The sequence below is a fragment of the Lucilia cuprina genome, chromosome 3 (genome assembly GCF_022045245.1).
Source record: "Lucilia cuprina isolate Lc7/37 chromosome 3, ASM2204524v1, whole genome shotgun sequence".
In the NCBI taxonomy this organism is placed as follows: Eukaryota; Metazoa; Arthropoda; class Insecta; order Diptera; family Calliphoridae; genus Lucilia; species Lucilia cuprina.
Genome location: NC_060951.1, coordinates 66,392,882 through 66,417,716, shown reverse-complemented (window position 1 = coordinate 66,417,716; position 24,835 = coordinate 66,392,882). Strand labels below are relative to the sequence as shown.

Genomic DNA, 24,835 nt, shown 5'->3' with positions numbered 1-24,835 from the left:
CCATATGGATTCAACAAGCACCATCCTTCGGAGCATTTAGCCTTACAGCCCTTCAGCCAACGACCATAAAATGTAAAAATAAATGTTTGTGCTTTTCTTTCTGGCTTACAATCGTCCATGATTCCTTTAAATGCCAATGAAAGAGTAAGAGTAAATGGTGAAAGTGAAAGTGAAACTAGAAAAGTAATTTATTTTAATCTGTTTTAATGTTTATGTATCCCCCAAATACACATTCATATTACAACACAATTACAACAACAATAACATTATGAATGAATAAAGTACATGTACTTCAATAAAAATAAAATCGCCAGAAAATAAAACAAAGTAGCCGTCGAAGTAAAAACAGATATTAAAGTTGCGAAATGAAATGAAATGAAACGAAATAAAATAAAAATGGTTTGGTAAATACTTAAGAAAGTACTCATAAACTACCTTACTAGCACCAAAAAGGCAACAACAACAAAAATTCCATCTTAATCAATAAAAATTATCGTGGTTAAATATACAATATACACACTTCACCCATACAAAGAACAAATAAATCTGCTCAGTACTCATACATACCGTAGTTTACTTCATTCGATTCATTTCTTTTTCTTTTGTGTAGACAATAAGAAAATCAGAATAAAAAAATCAAAAAATGGCGAAGAAATCAACATATACACAAAATATTTACTTACTTGTGTTTATGTATGTACATATGTATGTACTTTTTTTTGAAAAAATATGAACCCCAAAGAAAAAATGTAACGAATTGCAAATCAAATATAAAACAAAAAAAGGAAAAATATTTAGCACACGTAGTAGTATAGTATTGAAAAAACGATTATTTTTGATTCTGGTTATTTTTTTTTTTTTTTTTTGCAAGACATACTTTATGTGAAATAATTTATTTATGATACCCAAACGTCCCCTACAATCTTGTTTGTTGTTTTTGCTTATTCTGTTCTTATTTTTCCTTTTTTTGTGGGTGTTACAGTTTAATAGATGAAATCAAAATATACTGACCCTTGTCTATAATACTTAATACCATAAATATTTGTATATTTTTATATTCTATGTATTTATGTTTCGTATGTACGGCTTGTTTGCACGCATACAGTGATGAACAAAATGCAGTTAACACATTTTTATAACAGAATTAACAATCACTTTAAATCCCGCAAACATACATACTACATACACACTTCCATTTGATTGTGAAATAATTTATGAAACAACAGAAAAGGGTCTTATTTTCTTAGCACATTTATTTTAATATAAATTTACTTTCATATTCTTTTGGTGTGGTGTGGGTATTTTATACATGTTTCTCATATAATGGGTAATTAATTTTTTTTTATATGAATTTTTTATAAAATTTCTAAATAAGTAAAAAGGCTTTACCTTTTAAGGTTTTAAAAAGGTTATTATTTAATAAGTTTAAACAAACTCCTTCTAATAAAGTCATAGAACTATTTTTGAAATTCTAAACGTTTATAAAAGGAAAAATCTTATTAAAACAAAATATTATAAAGTATGACAATATATAAACTTTTATAAAAAATATTTATCCCCTCATTCATAAACAAATTTTTACTTTATAAACGATTTATAAATCAAATTTCGTATGAAAAAATTGTTTAATAAATCTTTTATAAAATAAAATGTTCTTTATGAATAAGGCGGTTAAAATTTAACAAATGAGAATATTATATTTGGCTGTACCAAATCTTATATACCCACCATGAAAGTGTATCTCGTAAAAGGAATATTTCCATATAAACATCAGGGTGATATTTGGAATATGACTAAGAATAATCTGGTCCGAAGTTTTTTGAACTAACATAATATTAATTTTTAAAAACAAAATATTTTTGTTCAATTTTTAAACTGCTAGCGTATGAGTTATTTTCTTAATAGGAACCGATATTCATAAAAATTAATATCCATAACTCTTTCCTTAGGTAAACCATTTATAGTAATTTTTAGAAAGGGAACTTACATGAGGGGTTGGTTCAAATATGGACCGATCCTAATAAAGTTGGTAGAGAGATTTTGCCTCGCGAGGAACTTAATTGTGCCAAATTTAATGCTATATTCGTATTTTTTAGCCAGCAATAAACGTTGAAGTAAATTTCTGAAGGAGACCTTTTATGTGCGGTAGCGTCAATTATGAACCGATCCTCACTAAATTTGGAAGATAGATTTTGGCTCGCAAAAAAGGAAGCAACAACTTTATATCTGCTTACTCGTTCTTCCAAGGTTCACTTATATGGGGATTATAAGAAATCATATACCTCAACTTATCATATTTTGCATACTTCGTCCGTATACCAAGTAAGAAATTATAGTTAGGCGAGGCTAAACCTACCCTACACCTGCTACAAAAATAAAATGTGATTTAGTTTTCATAATAAAGCATTTAATTGAATTGTACCTTGCCTCAGATATACTTAAGCCATTCAGGTCTAAAAAGGAGAAAATTGTATTTTTGATACTGTTTTGGAATATTAAGAACACTTTTTAGATTTATTGACGTATTCTTGTAAGATATGGACTAAATCTGTAACAATATTAGCTATTTCTTAAGAAAAAAATATTCATTTCTATAAAATTTGAAAATTATTTCATTTACTCACACAAAATAAGCTATTGGTATATTATTTTGGAATTCGGGAACTAAGGCTTAGTACTTTTTGAAAGCACAATTTTTTCGGAAGAAATGAATGCAGATTTGAGTCGTATGAGTTATATCTGTGATGTATAAATTTAAAAACGGAATATTTTGCAAACTTAATTTCTGAAAAGGTGTATTCCTAGATGAAATGGGAGAAAATTATACACTTTTTAATTAGAACTTTCCACAAACGTAGAATTTATTCCAATTTTTTATCATTTCAATAAGAATTAAAAAAAACTTAAATGTGAAAATTTCTAATAAACATAAACATAAGCCATAAGTATTCAATGTCATTAGTTTAAAATTGATTTCATAACTGATATTAAAAAAATTATAAATCCAAAAAGTATAAGTTTCAACTTTTTTAATTTACCTGTTATTTGTTTAATTAAAAATTTTTAAATATATACATACTACATTTTTATATTTATGTATAATGATGTCAAATTAAGTATATTTAATTTTCAAACAACTTCTTTTACCTAATCAAAACATAAATAAGAGTTTAAATTGAATGTTCCAAAAAAAGGTTTGACATTATTATACCAATCTTCGCAGAATTCTTTGGTACACAAGGGCAAATAAAATTGCTTTCAAACGTATATTTGAACTCGCTACAAAGTATCCTTTATAAAATCACAAACAAAATAGTCGTAAGCAAATGTCTTTTATCCTTAAGGGTTTAACAAACATGAAAAAAATATTTATTTCAGGGCAAAAGCATTAAAAAAAGAAACAAATTGTCATCAAAGCAAAAATCTTCACAAAGAGATTGACTAGTTTCGTTAAGAATTTAAAACTATCTCAAGTGCTCACATGATGAAAGTAAAATTAAAGTGATAAATACTTGTACGTGTATATTTTTTTATATCTTTAACACACAGTTTAAGATACTAACTAAATTGTGTTCATATAACTGATTAACTAACATATTTTTTTCTTTTTAATTTCTATGGGATGTAGGGTACATAAGTACAAACATAAAAAGAAAATAAAGTGTTTGTCGTTGTAACAATATTCTTGTTACAATTTTAATAAATAAGACATTTCTTAAACTACATTGTGAATAACATATGTAGGCAACTCAGTAAGTTCTATAAAATATAAATACATATGAACACACATGTGTAATATACATGTATGTATATACATAAATATGTATATATATCCATTTTAGATATAGATATAAAGATATTTTCATATTTAGTTTTGCTCAAATTGTATTGACGTGTTTCAGCATATCATCAAAGTATTAACAAATACATATGTAAATATTTATGTACTTTATAGACATATGCATATTCACTCACATACGTACATATATACATATTTATATATTGACATATTTGTTTATTTATTTATATATATGAGTTTGTGAGTGTATTGAAAATTTGCTACATATGCTGTTGATGTTTTTATTCTCTATGTGTTTAAGTTCTTATTATTTTTACATCCAAAAAAAGGATATACATAAACATACATATAAGTGCACGAATATTGTTAGAAAAAATATCTTTATTATAATGTATCTGTTTGTACGTAGAAGATGAAAATAGAAATAATGAATTTTTACTGGATCAATACACGCATACTTATGTATGTGTGTCTATAATGTTATAATATTATTTAATATTGAATTAAATTGTATTGAATTTAAACAGAAAAAATTAATTTTAGCTTACCATTTAGAAATTGTTTTCCATTTCACCGATTTTAATAATTGTATTTAACTGTAAAAATAAATAAATATAAGAATATTAGAATTTATCTGCAATTTTCGGAAACAAAAATAGTATATACATAGATCGATAATATAAAAAACAAAAAGGGAGATCTTAACATATATGCCTACAATTTTCTTATAATTATATTTGTCTATTACGCTATTACGTTTTTCATGACATTTATCATTAAAGTCAAAAATAACAACTATATTTAATTTTTATTTAATTAATTTCAATGAAGGTTTTATAATCAAAATTCATTCAAAATTTGTCTATAAAAGTATGTAATAATAAACTAAAAACTTTCAATTTTTAAATATTTATTTCAGAATTTTGTTCAAATATATATGTTTTTTATTATTGCTTTTGTATAATATGGAATACAACAATATTGAATTGTACCCTGAGAACTACTATTTTACCAAAAAGAATTATGCATTGCTATATTTTGTTTTTGTCATTATTAAATTAATATACATTCATATACATATTTATATAATTTTGTATAATATTTTCATACCTGTAATTTTTCGACCAACATCTTTAAGGAATATTTTATATACTTAAATGTTAACTATTATATATTAATGAGTGTTATATACCATGAAAACGGTGCATATCCACTCGGAGACCATAAGGTCTGTTATGATTTCCTTCAAAGAGTGAAGATTCAAAAACAATACTACAGAAACCCAAAATTAAAGAAAATGATAGGTAAAAAAGGATAGATATAATAACCAAGTCAATACCCTTAAGAATGAAGATATGAGATAGAAAATATTTGTCCCTTTTACAATATAATCTACTATTCCAGGTCTGTTTAATGATGTCAAGGATTCTGTCGAATATCTGCCTATAATAGTGACAAATGGGTGGTATTACCATCCCTTCTCTGTCATCTATATCAAGGTTCGAACCTAATCTGGTTAGATCGTTCGCAACTTCAATAACATGCACATTTCAGTGTTCTGGCAGTTACTATTTCTATAGTCCAAGGAAAGTTTTAAATTTATTTTACTTACGTTGCTTTAAAATTTTCTTCATTTTTTTATAACTAATAAAATTATATAAAAATCCACCACGTTTATGGTAATTTCACTAATGAAACAATAATTATTCAACGTTAAGTAGTAAGATTGTAAAAAACAATTTGAATTCACCATTTGCCACAACACTATGGTACACAAGTGAAAAAAATGGAATCCAGTGTTCTCTTATACCAATTCCATTTCGTTATAGTCCGTAGGGTACGAACATATTTTTAGTTTTACTTTTTAAGAGCAAAAGGTGTGAAAATAAGCCATTTTTGAAGTTTTAACTGTGAAAAATTGTTAGTTTTCAACCGATTTTTAAATCTGATATTTTGTTTTATTGATACAACTGTTGTCTTTTAATCAGAAAGCTGTAACACCCGCTTTTTTTAAATTTGAAAAATATTACGCTATGTTAGTTTTCCAATTATAAATAGACCAGCATTGGAAATGCAACACAATGTGCTTCTTTTCTAAGATAATAAAAGATTAAGCTACAACTTCAATATCATGATGAAAATGAAAAATTGTGAAAAAGTGTAAGTTTTTTTTTTTTTTTTTTTTTTTTTCACACTTGTATTTTTTAAACAAAATATCAAATTTAAAAATCGGTTTAAAACTATCAAACTTATTACTTTTTAAAATTTAAACTTCAAAAAAATCACTTTTTCACATCTTTTGCTCTGAAAAAGTAAAATTAAAGGTATATTCGAATGGACTATAACGAACCTCTGAATTTTGTTGGTTTATTAATGTGTAATCCATAACTTTTGAAATTGCTGCGTATTAAAATATTAAATAAAGTAGTTATGCATATAATATAATACTTTTTAATTTAATTGTAGTTGTGGATCTGTCCAAATAAACACAGATACTCATACTTGTAAACATACAACATTATTTACAACTTTTAGGTTCATATGTATGTATGCAGTATATAGATAAACAATAATAATCACAAGAACAAGAAGAAGAATAAAAGAACTCACGTTCTTATTTAGCTAATTATAAATTTCTCCCTGAAGTTGTTTTTGGCTTGAATCTGTTTTACATGAACAAATCTCACCAATTTATGTGAACACGTACCACAAATAAATTAACGGGCATGTTGAAAAAACCATACGTGTTTATCTCATACTCTCAAGGTACAAATGAATAAAACGATCCAAAGAATGAATATTCATTCATTACACTTTTACGCAAAATTCATACATCCATATACATACATATAGAATAATGGAACAGTTTTCCTTGTTTTTGTTGTTGTAGTTTGTATATGAACAATTTATTTAAGACATTAATTTCACGTAGGACAAACCACAATATTGTGGTGGCATGTCAAGTTTGTATGTATAGCAATGTAATGTTATACACTGTACATTAACTAATGATTGTTTAAAATAAAAATATGAATGTTATGCATGGATGCAAGCTTAGGTTGTTACACTGAAATGCTCTTAATTTTTATGGCAGATTTAAATTTTAACAAACATATACATATACATAAATAATGATAATCGAACTTTAAATATTCGTTATATATCGATGTTTATTTGTAAACAAAAAATGTTTATAAACATGCATGAGAAAATAATAAATTATATAAAAATGTAGTATTTTTTAATAACAGATTTAAATGTGTCGCATGCAAGGGAAGCCTCAATTTATTATTTTGCACATCAATTACTGCAGAAGCCAAATATGTATATAAAAATAACAAAAACAAAAAACTCAAACTCTATTTTGCAGCAGACCAGCAGACAGACAATAATAATAAAACTAAATTGATGACAATGACTAGTGTAATGGATATGAATTAATTTATTTCCGGGTTAAGTACCAATTAAAGAACCAGCATGAATAAATTATGATGCAGTAAATGCGAAAAAGTTCGTAAAAGATAAAAACAATCTTTGATTGATAAGTGGCCATTATTTTACACTCAATGAACAATAACGACAAATGCAAAAAAAAACAAATAAGTGTTATATTTCAATTATTCGAATCTTATATACCCTTCTTTGGATCAAAATATTATTTTCAATTTGTTATTTTTTTTTTCTTTTTAATTACTTGATCATACATTAATGCCGACATTATAGGAATAATTTTAATATTATATTAATAAATACGCGAAACATTTTAACCGACAGAATATCTACCGCAATAACAAAAGACTATTATGCTGATACAAACAAAACAGTAACCTTATCCAATACAGTGGTGTAGGGTATACAAAATAAATTCTGTTAACTGAAAAACCCCCCGAAACATAATAAATATCCACAATCTAAAAATGAAAATACAATTCTTTGAAATGCCTTTGAAATCACAAACATTACAAATGTTCATAATTAAAAATATATTACAAGTTCTGTCACGTTTCAAATTACAAAACAACTGTAACTGTCTGCTACCTGTTTGTCTTTTAATCCTTATTTGGAGCACTTGTATTGATTATTATCATGCGTAACAGCTATCTTATACAGGCAATCCTCGATTAACGTAGTATTTTATTCAAATGTGACTGATAAGTTATAGAAAACAAGAATGTCCCTTTTATCATGGGTTATTTTTAAATGTTTTATTAAAATTTTATTTTTATGAAAAGTAAAAAATTATAATAGATAATATAGATTTATTTTACGCTTTGGTTTTTTTTCAATTGTTTACAGGGTAAACCTAGGATTACCTGTACTTTTATACTATTGTGAGCTGCTTATATTGAAAGAAGTCGTAGAAGCTAAAAGTCTATACTTGGACACCATTGTTGTTATTGGCAATACAGATTTGTTTTCGTACTTAATACAGAAGTGTTTTTTGTGTCAAATTAAACACAAACTGTTTTTCTAAATAACCACCACTTCCTATAGGAATGAAATGGCTTTTAAGCATTACTTAGAATGTAAATTTGACTCCAGAGAAATGTAATTTGTAAACAATTAATCGTAACAATGTATTTTATATCTAAAGATTTCGCTTTATATTAAGGATTTACTAATTAAAATATTTCTTTGTCGTTTTATTGAAATAAGGAAAATGCAAAAACATTTAATTACTTCGATCAAAAAGGAATAATTAATAAAGAGATAAAAACCAATATTTTTTTAAAATATAAAATATAAAATCGGCTTTTAAAGTATGAACATATGCTTATAACGCATAATACTCCATACAACGCGAACGAAAAAAATACTTTTATATATTACAGTCATAAATATTGTCACTCTCGACATGTTACTTTTTGTTTTTTATTGATGATGCTGTTTTTCGATATTTGTTTAGCTTTTTTTGTTCTTTTTTGGGATTTTGGCTAAAATATTATAAAGGCGCCAGTTTTGCTGCTCTACTTAATACCAGCAACATCATCATGGTGCAGTTTGTATTTGGCTTTTACTGACTGCTATTTTTTATTATGGCATAACATTATTTTAAATTTAGTATTATACTTGTAGTCGTTGTAATAGTATGTTACTCCTATCTCTTTAATCCTGCCAAAAAAACACAGAACAATATAGCAACATTCTCATATACTCACTAACACTCATTCACATACATAAAAATGCAAAGTATTACATCAGTCTCATGTCCTTGTTGGCATGAAAACACTTTGTTATGAATAATAAAGCTTTTTTAATATTTTGTGTAAAAACTCCTAAAAACACTCCAAAATAGAAGATAAAGCAAACAAACAACTTCAGCCAAAATGACAAAAACAAGACAACACCATCATGTCACAGGCCAGAAATCGTTTTTGCATCATACAATCATGTCACAATATTATCAAACGTGTTGAATGTTTGTTACAAACATAAATGTTAAACATTCTACCACTTCACTTTTCTATTTTCATTACATGCGATAGATAGATACATGCCCCAATTTGTTGCAAACCCATACAAATACCACTAAAGACCATATACCATGTACTCTTACCTACATTTTCAAATAATGTAAATAGATGAACAAACTCACAGTCAGTCACTTAGTCATTCATTCAGTCAGTTTGACCAACAACACGACAGTCTGACAGTTTTTTAGTATATTAGATTTAGTGAGTTAACTCATGTTTAAGGAAATACCACACCAAAAAAACCAAAATACATTGAATGTGTTCACTTTTTTGTATATTTAACTTTTTAACAATTTGACACATGCTAGTCTCCTTACTCTTGCCAGCCACAAACTCAATTTGAATTTGTTAGTATGCGTGTGTGCTTGTGTGTAGAAATGACCAAATAAATGTAAAGAAAAGAATGAACTTGTCATTGTCTTAATGTTTGTGTAGATTGGTTTATTTTAATTTTGTCATCTGGAAGATTTATAAGGGTTTAATACTCAACAAAAATATTTTAAAATTCAATATCATGCAATCTAATGAAATTACTCGATTTAATCAAAAAATAAGAATGTCATCATCATTCACCATAGATAATGAGGATATTTACTTGTACAAGGGGTTAATTTAAAAAACACTTTTGATGTCATATTTGTCAAACAGATTTAAAACAAGTATTCGAACTTTAAAGTACAAAAAAGCTTAAAAAAATACATTAAAGTACATATATTTAAGAAATCTTACATAAAAAATTCTCAATAATAGAATTTTGTTCAATAATCTCATATCCACTGAGCTTGTTTGTTACCGGAAACATAATCACTCAATTTGGTTATTCTTATTCGTCTTATTTGAATTTAATACAACTTCCGAATCAACAATTATCACATTCTAAGTCAATATGTTCGATTGGAAATATGTTAAAATTTTCGTCACGTCTATATATTTTAATCCCGGTATATACACTTGTAAATCCTTAATAATCATGGTCACACATTTTCAACTCCCAACAAATGAACTCATTCACAACCAACCTAAATCAGTTAAATCCGATTATTTACTCGAACCTAGTTTATTCACATATTTCTCACACATGCCAAACTTAATTTTATTCATCAATTCAAATTGCCAGAAATTGAATACGAAATAATCTTTTGAATAATAAAAAAGTTTTTGTTTTTAAGAAAACAAATTTTTTTAAATATTCTTGGTTATTTTACATTTTGTTATGTTGGGCTTTCTGGTGCAAAAGAAACAGTTTTTTAACTAAATGTAAGAAGAATTTTTTAAATTGTGGGAATAGTATAAATCATTTAACTAAATAAATTAATAGTCGTTAAGTTGAAAATAAATAAAACTACGTTCTCAAAAAAGGCGCATTTTAATTAAAGTAAAAAGAAATAAATTGAAAATTGTTGTATAGTTTTATAAAAATTTTTAAATTAAAACAAGTTTGCCTTTAAAATACCATTTCCCATTTTATATTCAAAATAAGATTAATTTACAAAATTTTAATTTATTTTATATTTACACCAAACGAAACAAAATACAAAGAATTCACTAAAATTCTCCTTTTTTTTTGAAATTTCAGAGGTTTTCTTGGATTTTACTTATATCTCCATTAGTTATGGAATGATTTTCTGATTTTAAATAGAAAACTTCTCGAAAGTATGTTTGAAAGAATTATTGAAGATTTGGATCCCAAAAAAAATACCTGGGGTCTTTTAAATATTTATTTTATCAGACACACACACATTGAATATGGCTTAATCGACTCCGCTATCTGTAAGGATCCGGGAATGTCAATTTTATATTTATCCTTCTTACAAAGGTAAAGAGTATAATACGTTACAGTGTAAACCTATATACCCAGCGTCAAATTATATGTCGTAAATATAAAATAAATTTCGGAAGGAAATGGGACATACATACATAACGACTTTGATCATTAGGTAAATATGTCTGAAAGGAATTACTTTTTTAACTGAACGATTTATAGACATAAACCGATTTTAGGTGAAAAGATTTATAAGGGATGGACAATAAAATTAGGTTTCATATTATGTATATGTCTATCGTGATATTTTTAAGTCTACAATGAGCATTACAGTCATTTGTTGAAGGGTACGTTCTATGGTTGGTTGGACCAATTATATATTTCTGACCGCCATATTTTGCAAAATCCTGGTACATACCACAAACTTTTGTAAAGGGCCACTTGTATGGACGATTTGCAAAAACGTGGTACAACATAGTTACAAACGGAAAGGGAAAAACAATATATTTTTGGACGGTGAGTGTAAAATATTAATTTAAGAAAAATTGCTTATTGCATTTTTTTTTTGTATTTTATTAAATTTTATCTAAAGAATGGTTTGAAATGTTAGTTAAGAGTTTTGCTACAAAAATTATATAATTAAAATCGTGAGTTCTTTGCACGAATTTTCATAATTTACGAAACGATTTTTTTTAAGATATAAGTATTCAAAATAAAAGTATTTTATAAATTTAAATTTTTAAATAAAAAAATCCTATTAACTTCATTAGATCATTATAATGTACGAATATTTTGTTCATATTTTTTTTGCTTTGTAAACACAGATATGTATTATAAAAAAACTCATAATTATTTATTAATTGTATGCCTCCTTATCCTATACAAACAAATCAAATCTATTCAAAGAATTTTATTTTTTTTTTTCTTTTTTTTTGGAAAATTATAACGAACTCTAACACAAAAACTAATTATTGAAATAACTTGTATTTGTTGTGTCCCATTTTTTAGAATTTACCTTTAAGAAGAAGTATAAAACGAAATAAATGACTTCCATCTTGTATTACATTCCCAGAAATATGTATGAATTTTATATATTTTTTTTTCTAAAAATATACATCTGCAAAGAAAACCAGAATGAGACCAACAACTGACAAGAAGAGCTCAAGAAGCTAAATGTGCCTAGTGCCAGAAAGTAGATATAAATTATCATTCATATTTATTTATTTGTCCAAAATACCCCACAAACACACAAATACACTAAAGTTTTAGTTTTATTTATACTTAATCCCTCTTGACTCTTGTAAGCGAGAGTGGGTAATTATTTGAAGTACGTATGTATGTATATTTCTATGTTTCCATATATATATATATATTTATTTGTCCCTCCCTTTTCTGCGAACAAGAGTATATGGCAGAAGAAGTGCTACTTAACTCCAATGACATTCTTGTGTTAAAATAATGAGTGAACACTTGTGAATTTTCCTTCAACTCGTGCTCGCTACTTTATTTGCTAATGAGAATTTTTAAGTATTTTTTTCGCTTTTATGTTGAGGTCTAAGCCTTTTTGGGTCTCTCTCTCATTCCCATTCTTACTCCCACACACTCTTATTCTTACATTGTAGTTTAGAAATTTTCGCATATAAAAAATATTTATTTTCTGCTTCCGTGTATGACTTTAGGGCATTATTTTGCTTTACATACCATCAAAGCAAACTGGGTCAAACAACATTAAATAACTAGTGGTATTAACAACAGCTACAATAGCACTAAAGAAGAGATAAAAACATAGCAACAACGACAATCACAACAACAACACAGCTATGTAACTTTTATTTTATTCTGAAAATAAAGTGTAAAAACATTAAAATAAACTTTGACTCGTTGAAGAAGTTTTAAAAGTTATTTAAGTTATTACACCTAGAATACAACAACAGCAACATCAAGAATAGCAACCTAAAGCAACAACACAATACCAGAAATGTGAAAAATTGTATTTCCTGTTGTGAATTTAAAATAACTCAACACATGCATACGAGTAGTCCAACTTAGCTGAAGTCACTTCCAAAAAGCAACATTTAACCCAAAAAAAAGCAATAAATGGACAAAAAATAAAGAAAGTGATTGATGTGATTGTATAACAATTGATCATTATACATACATATATTCATTCTCACTTTACAAATATGGTCAAAATTAGTTAAGTTTTGATTAATGTTATTCCTATTGAAAATTTTAAAAAATTCACGAAATAAAACACAATATATGCAGAATTTTAATGCAATTTTCCAAGAACCAAAGAAACTAGTATTGTGAAATTTAATGCACACTAAGAATTCAATAATGTCGAGCTGGTTCTTTTTGTTGATCCAATTGTTTAACATAAAGTCGAAGCCCACCGATTTCACAATGTGTCTGGATGGTAACGCTAAACTGATATGTTTCTTTAATGGCAAATTTTAATTTACTTATTTTATACAAGGTCTAAAGCTAAATTCTTTTCTAATCAATTCTGCATCGGCCTTTATATAACAATACAAATTTAATAAATAAATTGGCAATACAGGCAATTAAAATATAATATTCTAATCGAAACGTGAGTGAGACTATATATCAAACGAATTTTAACATCAATGGTTCATTTTATATTTATAATTAAGAAAACAGTTCGCAAAATGTTAAAGTTTTCCAAAATTGTAATTTTGTTCAATTAGAGTAGTTTTTTAATGTGATATTAAGCATGCTCAATCGAATATGTTAGCGCAGATTTTCATCACTCAGTTTCATAGACATTTAACATCGATATATTTAAAAATAATTTATAAATATCGATTTTATTATTATTATTAAACATTATATTAACTAAATAATTATAACAAAAAAATAGTCGGGGGTAATTTACCACAACTGGAAATTAAATTAATATTTTATATCTATTATTTATTTTCTGATTGTTCCCACTGTGCATTATAAATTTTCTTTTACTTAAAATAAAGCTTGTAATGAGAACATATTTAAATTTTACTTTAAACGCCCTAGCAGAATACAATTCATCTCGAAATACTTGGTGCGAGTAAAGAGTATGTAAAATGTTCATTTTTCGTATCATCACTGACAAGGACGTTTTTTGTGAGTTCATCTTTTTTGTCTTTTGTTTCCTTTCCTATTTGAATATGTTTTCTTATTTAGTTTGACATCATTACTTAGTTCTAGAATACAAGTATAAATAAAGTTTATTTTATTTTATAGTAAACATTTTGCTTTATTATCCCATTTAAAATACTTTGCAACAACAAAATAATAAATGACTTTGAAAATGTTGTACATAATTTACTGTAGTTGAGTATGTATGTGAATATACATACAATTGTAAGAAGGATGTGTTAAAGTAAATGTAAGTATATATTTAAACACACACACACATACATATGTATGTATATATGTACATGCATACATACATTTATGTTTCTGTCATATTGTGGAAAAACTCGTGGTAAGGTTTTTATAGAAATGTTTCTCAGTACATACATGTACATATTTGTGTGTATGTGTAGTTCTTCTTCTTTCTGTGCCGAAAACGTATAATTTATGCATTCATTTCTTATTGCGGCTGGTGTCTAATGATTATAGTTACATGCATCAAGAATAATTTTATTAAGTGAACTTGTTAATAAGGCATAAATAAAAGCACAAAGTGTAATTTATGTTAAAAAGGGAAAAAATGGCTCAGCCCAACAAACCATTTACGACAAAGTGAAAAAATCGGTCACAAAATAATTTTAATTAAATCTTACTCTGTGTTTTTATTTGTTGCAAAGAAATTATTTATTTATGAAATTTGTTACATCCTCCACTCTTCTATAGTTATTGCCAAAAGATTTATTAGATTTTTTGTTTTAAAATGTAAAAAATTGTTGTTTCCAAATTTTAAAATAACAAAAGTTTTCCTTACAAAATATTTTGAATTTTTGAAAAACTTTTCAATGGATTTCATAACATAACAACGTTAAGAGACTGTAATAAAGTATCTATTTATGATGAAGTTGAAATATGTTTCCGACTTATATTTAAACGTAAATAATAAACAACCTCTGTTGTTAATATGGAAAGTGTTGCAAAAAAATAAGTTTATTTCAAAATGTTTTGATTATTTTGATATGGGTTGATTTTTCTATAGGGTTTTCTATATAGTCAAATGTTAAATTATTAAAAAACGATCACGCCTAGTACATGATTTGGATAATTTTGGAAGGTTATTTGCATGGAAGCTAAAAAAATAGTTGGAGGTATAAGAAATTAAAGAAAAATATTACTATTAAAGTTCTGTTTAATAAACCACATTTCTATAATATACAGAGACATTTTATTAAAACTGTTTAACACAGCTAAAAAGCAATGTTTTTATAATACTCGTAAGTTTGTTTTAAAAATAAAAAATTCTATTCGATCTTATCGAAACTTTAACCTAAATTTAGATAAAATATAATGACAGTTAAAACGAGCATTTTATCAATTTGCTTAAAAAATATTAAATAATAACTGAAACATGTCAGTTGTGATAAAAACCTCATGCAAAGTCATTAATATCTATATAATATTGTGTGTGGGTGTGTGTATTTTAAGAGATAAAATCATATTTTTTAACGAAAGGGACATAAATAAAATGCTTTACAATACCAGGAAATAAATATTTAGCATTCCAGTCTCATCAAACACACATACACAAATGAAGAGACAAAAAGATGATAAAATTGTTCCCAAGTGTAATTTAATATGAGCCACAAACAAACAGAATCCACAACATTACCCTCATATTAAGTACAAGTGTTGAATGTTGTATTTTATTTTTTCGGATTTTTTTATGTTGCCTCTTTAGAAATTTAAACATTAGTTGTACGCCAGAGAAACACTTGAGTATGTCGTTTTATTTGATTAATGGTTTGTGATTATTTTTGGAGTCCTTTTTCCAATTTTTTCCTTATTTATATAAAAAAGCGAATACATGTACACAGTATTATGTAAGTGTGTATAAGTGAGCTAGTGCTTGTGTTGATGTGTTTGTATATTTGTCAAATTTAATTATGTCTTGTCGACTTTGTGCATACTAAAATAAATGACTGGTATTTAATTAGTATCTATTATTTAATTAACTCGTGTAAATCCACAGATACGTGGTTAATTAAATCATAAATAGAATTCAAATTTGTATATTTTATCATGATTTAGTGGTAAATTTAATTAAACTATAAATATATTTAAAAATATTTAATGAGGTGTATATGGGGTAACTTTTCTATGTAGGGTGTTCGTAATTCGCTATTGCTTAATTTATTTAAAAAAAGTTTTATTTTATCTAGCAGCTGAAAAATTCGTATAAAGTCTGATATTTTTGTATACAAAATACTAATTTATGGTTGATTTTGTATAGACATTTTCACTGCCAGTTTTTCGTATTTTTATTGTAACACCAACCTTTTAACATAGTTAGTGGTTTGTTAAATTTTTTAGTTCTGCAACATGCTGCTGTATTTTTTTACTTCAATATGGTGAGTATGATATATTTGTGTTTCTTCTACAATAAGTATACGCTACCGTTCCTTCATTGTCAGTAAGTAGCACTTTAAATATATACTGTCTGTCTGCAACACAGAAAGTTTTTAAAGTACCATGCCATACCATACAGTATTATGTATGTATATGTATATGTTTATTTACAATTATTAGTCCCATAACCACCATAAAGATCCGATTATTCGTTTTGCTGTAATTGACCTTTTGAATGATTTTTCCTTGAAATTAACTAAAGGAATACTTGTACAATTAAAATATTTGTTGTGCAAAATATTTCATATCGTTACTCCCATTCTTTGGGAAGAGTTTTTAAGGTATAATGGTTTTTTAATGTTTATTTCTTGCACAATACATACATATCTTACATTGCATATATATCGTTTAATTACTTCAAGACTATCGTAAGTCAAAATAATTTTTTTTTCATATACACATAATATAAATTCTTAAGTTTTGACCAATATTGTTAAATTGTGTAATAATTTAATAAATTTTTAAATAAGGAGTTTTATTTAAACAACTAAACTCTATATCAGAAATTGAAAAATGTCGACCACAAACGTAAATCAGTAGCAGGACCAACAAAATAAAAAAAATGGAAAAAAATATAAAACACTCTCAAATACTTCAATACGTCAACTATTTAATTGTAGTCAGCTCGATGGACACGAATTTTGAGTTATAACGTTCTTAAAATAAATAAGTACTTATTTATATGTTTGTTTTGATATCAGGGTGCATGTGTGTGTGCAAAAATGCTTTATATTTGTATGTTTGGTATCATATGGTCGTTGTTGAAGGACCATAAATTTGTTTCTGTTTGGCAGGAAGATCGTTAATAGAAGTTATTGCTTGTTTTCTTTAATGTTTCTGTTTAATTTTTGTATGTTTCTTTTGGTAGCTGTTTGTGGTTTTTCTTCATGTTGAATGCCTCACTTATTCATTTAAGCATATTTTCCTAGTATGTATAGCAAATTAATTTCTATTTTGAATTTGCCCTTACAAATTCAACGCTAAATATTTTGTGCAAGTCATGCCATTTGAACAGAAGTTCAAGGCTGTAAAACTTTGTGTTCAGTATTTCTTTTTTATCTTTTTTTCTTTGTATTTAATATAATTTTATGTGTATTTTTAAGAACATTAAAAACTTTCAAAGGAGGCCTTCATTTGCTATGTATAGTTGTAAATTTAATAAACATATAAAGTAGGAATATACAAACAGTATTTTATTCATTCACGTTAACATAAATTAGGTAGTCAGTTTTATTTTTCGCCTTTTTGAAGAATTTAATGCACAAATTTACGATAAGGTTGCTTTATTATAGAGAAAAGTAAATTAAATAAAGTAAAAATGACTCTTCCAATGACGTTTTATCAGCAGCGCTTATGAATTCAAATTATTTACGAATAAATTACGTAAATATTGTTGCTTTGTCAAAATTGTTTTTCTATTATTTTCTTTTATAAGCCGAGATAAGTTATCTTTTAAAATAATACCTATCAAAATAACATAATTATTGTATTTCAATCAAAAAGAAAATGTTAAGCTCATTTCAATTTTTTTTCCAAATTGCTCCATAGTATTAAAATTGCAAATTTATTTGACAAAATTGATATTCTTCTACTTGCCAACAAAATCCATTTCTTAATTTAACGTAATTCCCTCTGTGCTGTTATTTACAATGTTTGTTTTACTTAGTTGCCAGCTTTCAAAAGTCAATTTATTATTTTATTTTTCTTTCTCTCATCATTCTAATAAAACTTTTGCAAAAATCATAAATTCTGAGAAAGAAAAAAAATTAAAGCTTTACGCACCAAACAAAAATCAAATTGTTTCGTGTAGTAGTTACAGGGCGTATAATAAAATATTATACCTGTATTTACACAATGTATACATTCCTATTACTCGTACTTGAATTATAATAATAATAATAATTTTGAGACTATTTGTCGTCTCCCATAAAATCAGGTGAATTGTATCAACCAAAATCTCCAGAGTATTTAAAGCTTAACACATAAACAAACGCAGAGCATCCACAAACAATTAGTATTAGAAGAAAACACGAACAAGAAAAAACAATGTAAAATGAAATTTACACCAAAAAAAAAATCAAGCAGCAAAAGTTTTTAATTTATTAAAGACACAAAAATTCTGTTGAAGTTAAATGTAATACAGTAAACAAATAAATACGCACACAAAAACACAAATACACATGTATTTATATATTCTCTAATACTCTCACAAATATTGTATAGACAATTTTGTTGTATGTGTGTATTTATAAGGATTTGTATCTATAAATTTAAAACATCTCATATTTAAGACAAGTAAAAATACAACAATGTACCAACTACCTAGACAAATAACCAAATGACAACAACAATGACAAAGTATAAAGTAAAACCAATATGTATTTGTATCTATGTTTGTTTATATGTGAGTGAGTATGTTTTCGAAATTATAAACACACAATTTTTCTCATAGACATAGAAAACACTTCAGATATCAAAACACACACTCTTAAACACGTTCTTTAACATTTTTACCATGAAAGCTTTAAAGAATCTTTATTATGAACTCTGTTGGTCTTGTGGTACAATTTCTTTCATTTTTCTTTTTTACTTTTTTTGTTTTTCAAACAACCGTAGGCATTTACCATTTACCACCACTACAGTTGTAATCAAATAGAACATTATATGTTTGCTTATGTGTGTGCGTGTGTGTATATTCCAGTGTTTTTATATATGCTATGATGTGTTTGTGTATGATGACTATGATGTGTTTGTTTGCATATCTGAAAAGCCCAGCAAACATTTCTTATAGTAATTTATATTTGTTATTGATCGAGTTGTTGGTTAAAGGGGTTGGTAAATACATGAATAAAGTGGTTTTTATGTTATTTTATAAAAAAATATTTTAATAATTTTTTTAAAGTTAAATACTCTATTACTAAATTCAGAAAACCCGAAATTTAGATTATGACAGCCTTGTAGTAAATGTAACATATCGCTTCATTTACTCATTTTAAATTTATTCTAACTCTATCACTAACGTGAAATATCGTATTAATTATACGTAAATTAAAACTAAATTGAATTAAAACTAAATTTCCTTTATTTGGTTTCAAAATAAATGATTGACTTTATTGTAAGGAAGAGAAATTAACAGCAAATGTATATTAAAACAATACCATGATAAAAGAAAAATATTTCTTTTAATCCAGTAACAATTCCAATGTACTTAAACTCTTATTACTTCAGATAACCATAACAAGTACCAATTAGATTTAGAAACTTCAACACAATACATTTACTTAACACTGTTTCGTAATGCTAAATATAGACGTTAATACAATTACCAGAGTTTATAATTATTGTTTAACAAAACTTTTCTATACTCTAATTTTATTTTTCACACATGTCATGTCAGTTACAATTAAATCTACTCACTTCTGTAACATTAAAAAGTTTCGCAACGAAAACTTACCGCCTCCTCTCCCACAAAAAAAACAGAATGAAATCACATTAATGATGCATTAGTCCAAACGCCACTGGCAGTGACGGGAATACATACATATGCTCGTATTATCATGTTTTGATAACAAAAAACAGTTTCCTAAACAAAACTCTGAAGGCTTATTTTTTCCTGGAACACTTGTTTGCTGAATTTGTATTTTATTTCGTTAAAATATTTATTCATATGTTGCATATTTATTACTCTCGAGAGCAGTTCTTTATTTTTTATTTATTTTTTAATATGAAATTTAAACACAATTGCTTATATTTTTGCGAAAACAGAAATTACCTAATATTATAATTTTTTGTTTAAAAATTTGTGGTTTTCATATTTAATTTCAATTTTAGTTTTACTTAAAATTGTAAATATGTTTACTGGGTGCAAATAAACGAAAATTGAAGTCACCAAAGTGGAATTTATTGCAAATCATACGCATCTATTGACATGATTCTATTTTCGTTTCTTTTTTTCTTTTTCTTACTTCCTCTCGTTTTCTGTTTTTATGTTCGAAATTCGTGTTGAAAATTGTATTTTGAACTGAAATGAATAAACGAATCATTTGGGGGTAAAGGAAAAAGGGAAACAAGTAATAGTTGTTTAATTGAAAGAAAGTATTATTTGGTTTTTTAATTATTTTTTTATGCCAAAGTGACTTATAATTAAGCCACCCGCATGTAATGTAATAATATTCCATTACAAACACTACACAGAGAAAATCTAAGGCATTTTATTTGTTAAACTTTTTAAAAGTGTAGAAACAGAAATATGTTGTTTTGTGTTTGCTCGAAAATATGAATAATAGTGAAATTAAAAATTAAATTTAAAAATTTCAATATTTTTAAAAGTTCTGTCCCAATTTTTATGAAAAATTTACACAATATAGAGTTGAGTGCGGTTATTTCTAAAAATTGATATTGGATATCGAGGGACTATATTCAATAGTCTCTATCTAAAATAACACAAGTTTACAGGAGAGCAAAAAAACTGTTTATTTCGTTAGTTCGTAAAGATTTTTGAGTTTTATCTTCTACAATATATTTTTAAGACCATATTCGAAACAATTTTATAAAAAGAATTGCATTATTTGCAATATTATTCACAAAATTTATATCATATAGAGCTTTTTTTCTACAATTTTTTTTTCAAACCTTCAGATAGAGAGTTTTTCATAGAAATACAAATTTTTTTATTTGATTTATTATCAATAAATATAAAATTTTATGCAATTTAATGAAGCAATATAAACCAAATTGTGAAAAAGCAACAACTTATGAGGTTTTGGTTCAAAATTAATGTTATATGATTAAACACAGCAATAAAATTAATTAAATTTGTATAATAATGAGCAATATCTCGAAAACTATTAAACCGATTTCAAATATTTGTGTTCAGCATGTCTAAATTAGTAAAAAATACTTATTTTGCAATAGAAAATTATCCAAAATAATAGAGTTTGAAGAAATTTTTGAATAAGATAGAGAGTTTTGCATTCTGAATTTTTTTTTTTTTTAAGGCAGAGAAATTAAAAAATTGCTATAAAATTGCCAAAAAATATATTTTTCTTTTGAAATTTATGTCACTGGTGCGGGATAGTTTTCTGGATATTTTGCTATTGAATATAGTTCCTCGATATATACTTCTTCATATTTTCCACTGAGGTATTTACCTTCTTAATTTTAAATTGCTTATGTTAAATTATAATACTTTTAGGGAGATATACTTGTACATGGGTGAAGTAAATTAATTAAAAGAAATTTCCTTTTGATTTTTATCATCATTATACCGTACACCACTTTAGTGGGGAGGGTATATTGGGATTGTGCTGATGTTTGTAACATACAAAAATATTCGTCCCACCTTAAAGTATACCAATCGGCTTAGAATCATTTTCTGAGTCGATTAAGCTATGTCCGTCCGTCTAGCTGGCTGACTGTCCAAGTAAACCTTGTGTGCAAGGTGCAGGCCGCAATTTTCAAGATAATTGGATGAAATTTGGCACAGACGCCCAAGGACGAAGCCTATTGAAAATGGTTGAAATCGGTCCATTATTTCGACTAGCCCCCATACAACCCATACAACCGTACCCCCAAATAAGGCCTTTTGGCTTATAATTAATTTAAATGATCTATTATGTTAACAAAAGTCGACAAAACATAGCTTTATAGTACTTTAAATGCCACTACATATTTTTGTAATGATCGGGCTTTATTTGACCCTATCCCCCATACAAACTCCCCTTCAGAAAATTACTTATAGGTCAAAATTCACTTACAAACACTAATAACACTTTTAAATTCTACATAGAAGAAGACTTAACTCCCCCTACCAACATTTTTAAGGATAGGTCTATATTTTGCTCTACTCCCCTTTGAGCCCTCTTGTAAAAATATCTTTTTTTGCAAAAAAAAAAGTAAAAATATTCCGAAATAAAGTTAAAAAAACAAAACAAATGCTTGATTTTTTAAATAATCCCCATTTTTAACATACATACTGACTGGTGTAGGGTATCATATGGTCGGCTACGCCCGACTATACATTCATACTTGCTTTAAATTGTGCTGAACTCGTCTACCAATAGTTTTATATCAATTCAATTTTTTATTTCAGATTTCCAAGTTATTATTTTAATTTTTAACATCCGTGTAATGTCAATAAAACACTTTTAGTTTCATTATACTATTCATTTATTTATAAATTTAATAGAGTCGGTTTGCGTCGCCCCCTTACTGATTTCATTCGATAGTTTTATGTTGCCAACTAAATTCATTTAGTTGCAAAAAGGAAACAATGCTAAAAGCAAAAATTTAATGTAGACTTTGAAGATTGAGGAAAATGTCAAAAATAATTCAATATAACTAAATTGAATTTACTTATCAATGCTTTTCTCTTACATTCTCCAAATGTTGCTCCAGATGACACAAGAAAAATGCTTTTAAAAGAAGTACAACGCGGCAAATTACTAAATAAGTACAAGCAAGGCAATGGAATGGGCGTATGTGGGTATAGATTTATATAGCATTGCTAGAAAAAATGATGTATTTTCATCTACCTTAAATTCACTTTTACATACATACGTATATATATATTTTTTTCATCATCTTCTTTTAAAATTTACGTTTTATTTAACTCATGAGCACATTTTTATATGTATTTATACATATTTTTTTTACTTTTGGTTTTTTAACTCTCTACACGTTTAATAACCGTGTTGTTGACACGTTACATTTGATTGACTTCAACACTGCTACAAGCACCAAACAATTACCAGGTTGTAATAATGATTATGTTCATGACGACGACGATGATGATGATGCTGATGCCGGTGTTCATATTCATCATCACTCATAAAATGTAAAACATTATCAACAACAGTAACAACAATATTGTTATAATCATCAACATCATTTAAAACAGACAGGTGCAGTGAACTTATTTACCAACAACATCATCATCATATTATGATTATTACTGACATCAAATCTACGAGTGTTCACACATTCATATGAACAGATACTCTGCTGACACATACCTGTCCTGCAGTTCGATGTGGTGGCCCCAAACCAGTAATATCTCCGGTTAAAATGTTTTTGTTAAAAATTTAAATAAATTGATAAGCAACATTCACTATATTTATTTTAGGGAATAATACTATTTAAAAGGATACATCGACTTCAAGTAAACTACTGGAATATGTGCATACATATACATATGTCTGTTCCTCTTCATCTTTATTTCTCTCTCATACAGCAAAAGTGACACATTATGAAACAACACTTTTGAGGCCTTAATTGTGACAGTTTGTGAATTGTGGAAACGTGTCGACTAAACAACCACAATTTCAAATCAAAAAACTGTCAGATACAAAAATTTTGTTAAATTTCTTGTTTTCATTTAAAGTTTTTAAATTCACTTGTGACACCTAATGGGAACTGTTTTAATGTATATATACATTAGATCGACTTAACAAAAAATGGTGCTTAAGTTACCCCCCTCAAAATATTCGCTTTAATATAATATGATGATAAAGTTTTGATCCATTCGTGAGCTAGACAGTTTTAAAGAAAATATCGTATTATAAAATTCAATATTTTACCCAGCTTCAAAAATATTTGTAGTCTATTGATGGCTGTTCGTAAACTGGGCCGCTTACAAAAAAGTCCCTTATTAGTTATTTTTTTTTAATTTTACAATATTTCTTAACAAAATATACAATATGTTGTATCATTTAAAAGGTTTTTTGAAGCCAAGTCTAGTGGTGTGCATATATTTAATATGTATTAGTGAAAAAGCCGAAAATTTTAAGTATTTTTGAATATGAAAATTATGAGCATACGGTTACTTATGATTAATACATCATTGGACGCGGCTTTAAAATCTCCCCATATTAGATCTTTTATTTCAAAATAAAACAAAAAAATACCTTTTTTAATTTAGTCCAGCTCATAAACGGTCATCGCTAAACTTAAAATATTTTGGGAATCATCTAAAATAAATTTTGAGATGGTAACAAAAACACGTTTTTGCTTTCCATACAGACTGAGTCGGTCTAATATACATACACTTGTACATATAAGTATATTTGATATGTATAGTATATTATTTTATAAAAATTTCCACACTTACTACGTTTAAAAGTATCTGGCAATTTTATTAAATATTTGATATCACTATGCTAAAAATTTTATTAATTTTAAAGGAATTCAAAGCATTTTTTG

The 24,835-nt window shown here is 26.4% G+C and overlaps 1 protein-coding gene across 1 annotated transcript in view; it reads right to left on the bottom strand.

Annotated features, from left to right (window-relative positions):
* The window catches only part of LOC111678946 (leucine-rich repeat neuronal protein 3), an 87,474-nt gene that overhangs the window by 46,704 nt on the left and 15,935 nt on the right, over positions 1-24,835 (bottom strand). Inside the window, exon 2 of the mRNA XM_046945593.1 lies at positions 4,348-4,395. The gene's annotated coding sequence lies outside the window, so the exon portion shown is untranslated. The remainder of the gene's footprint in view (positions 1-4,347; positions 4,396-24,835) is intronic.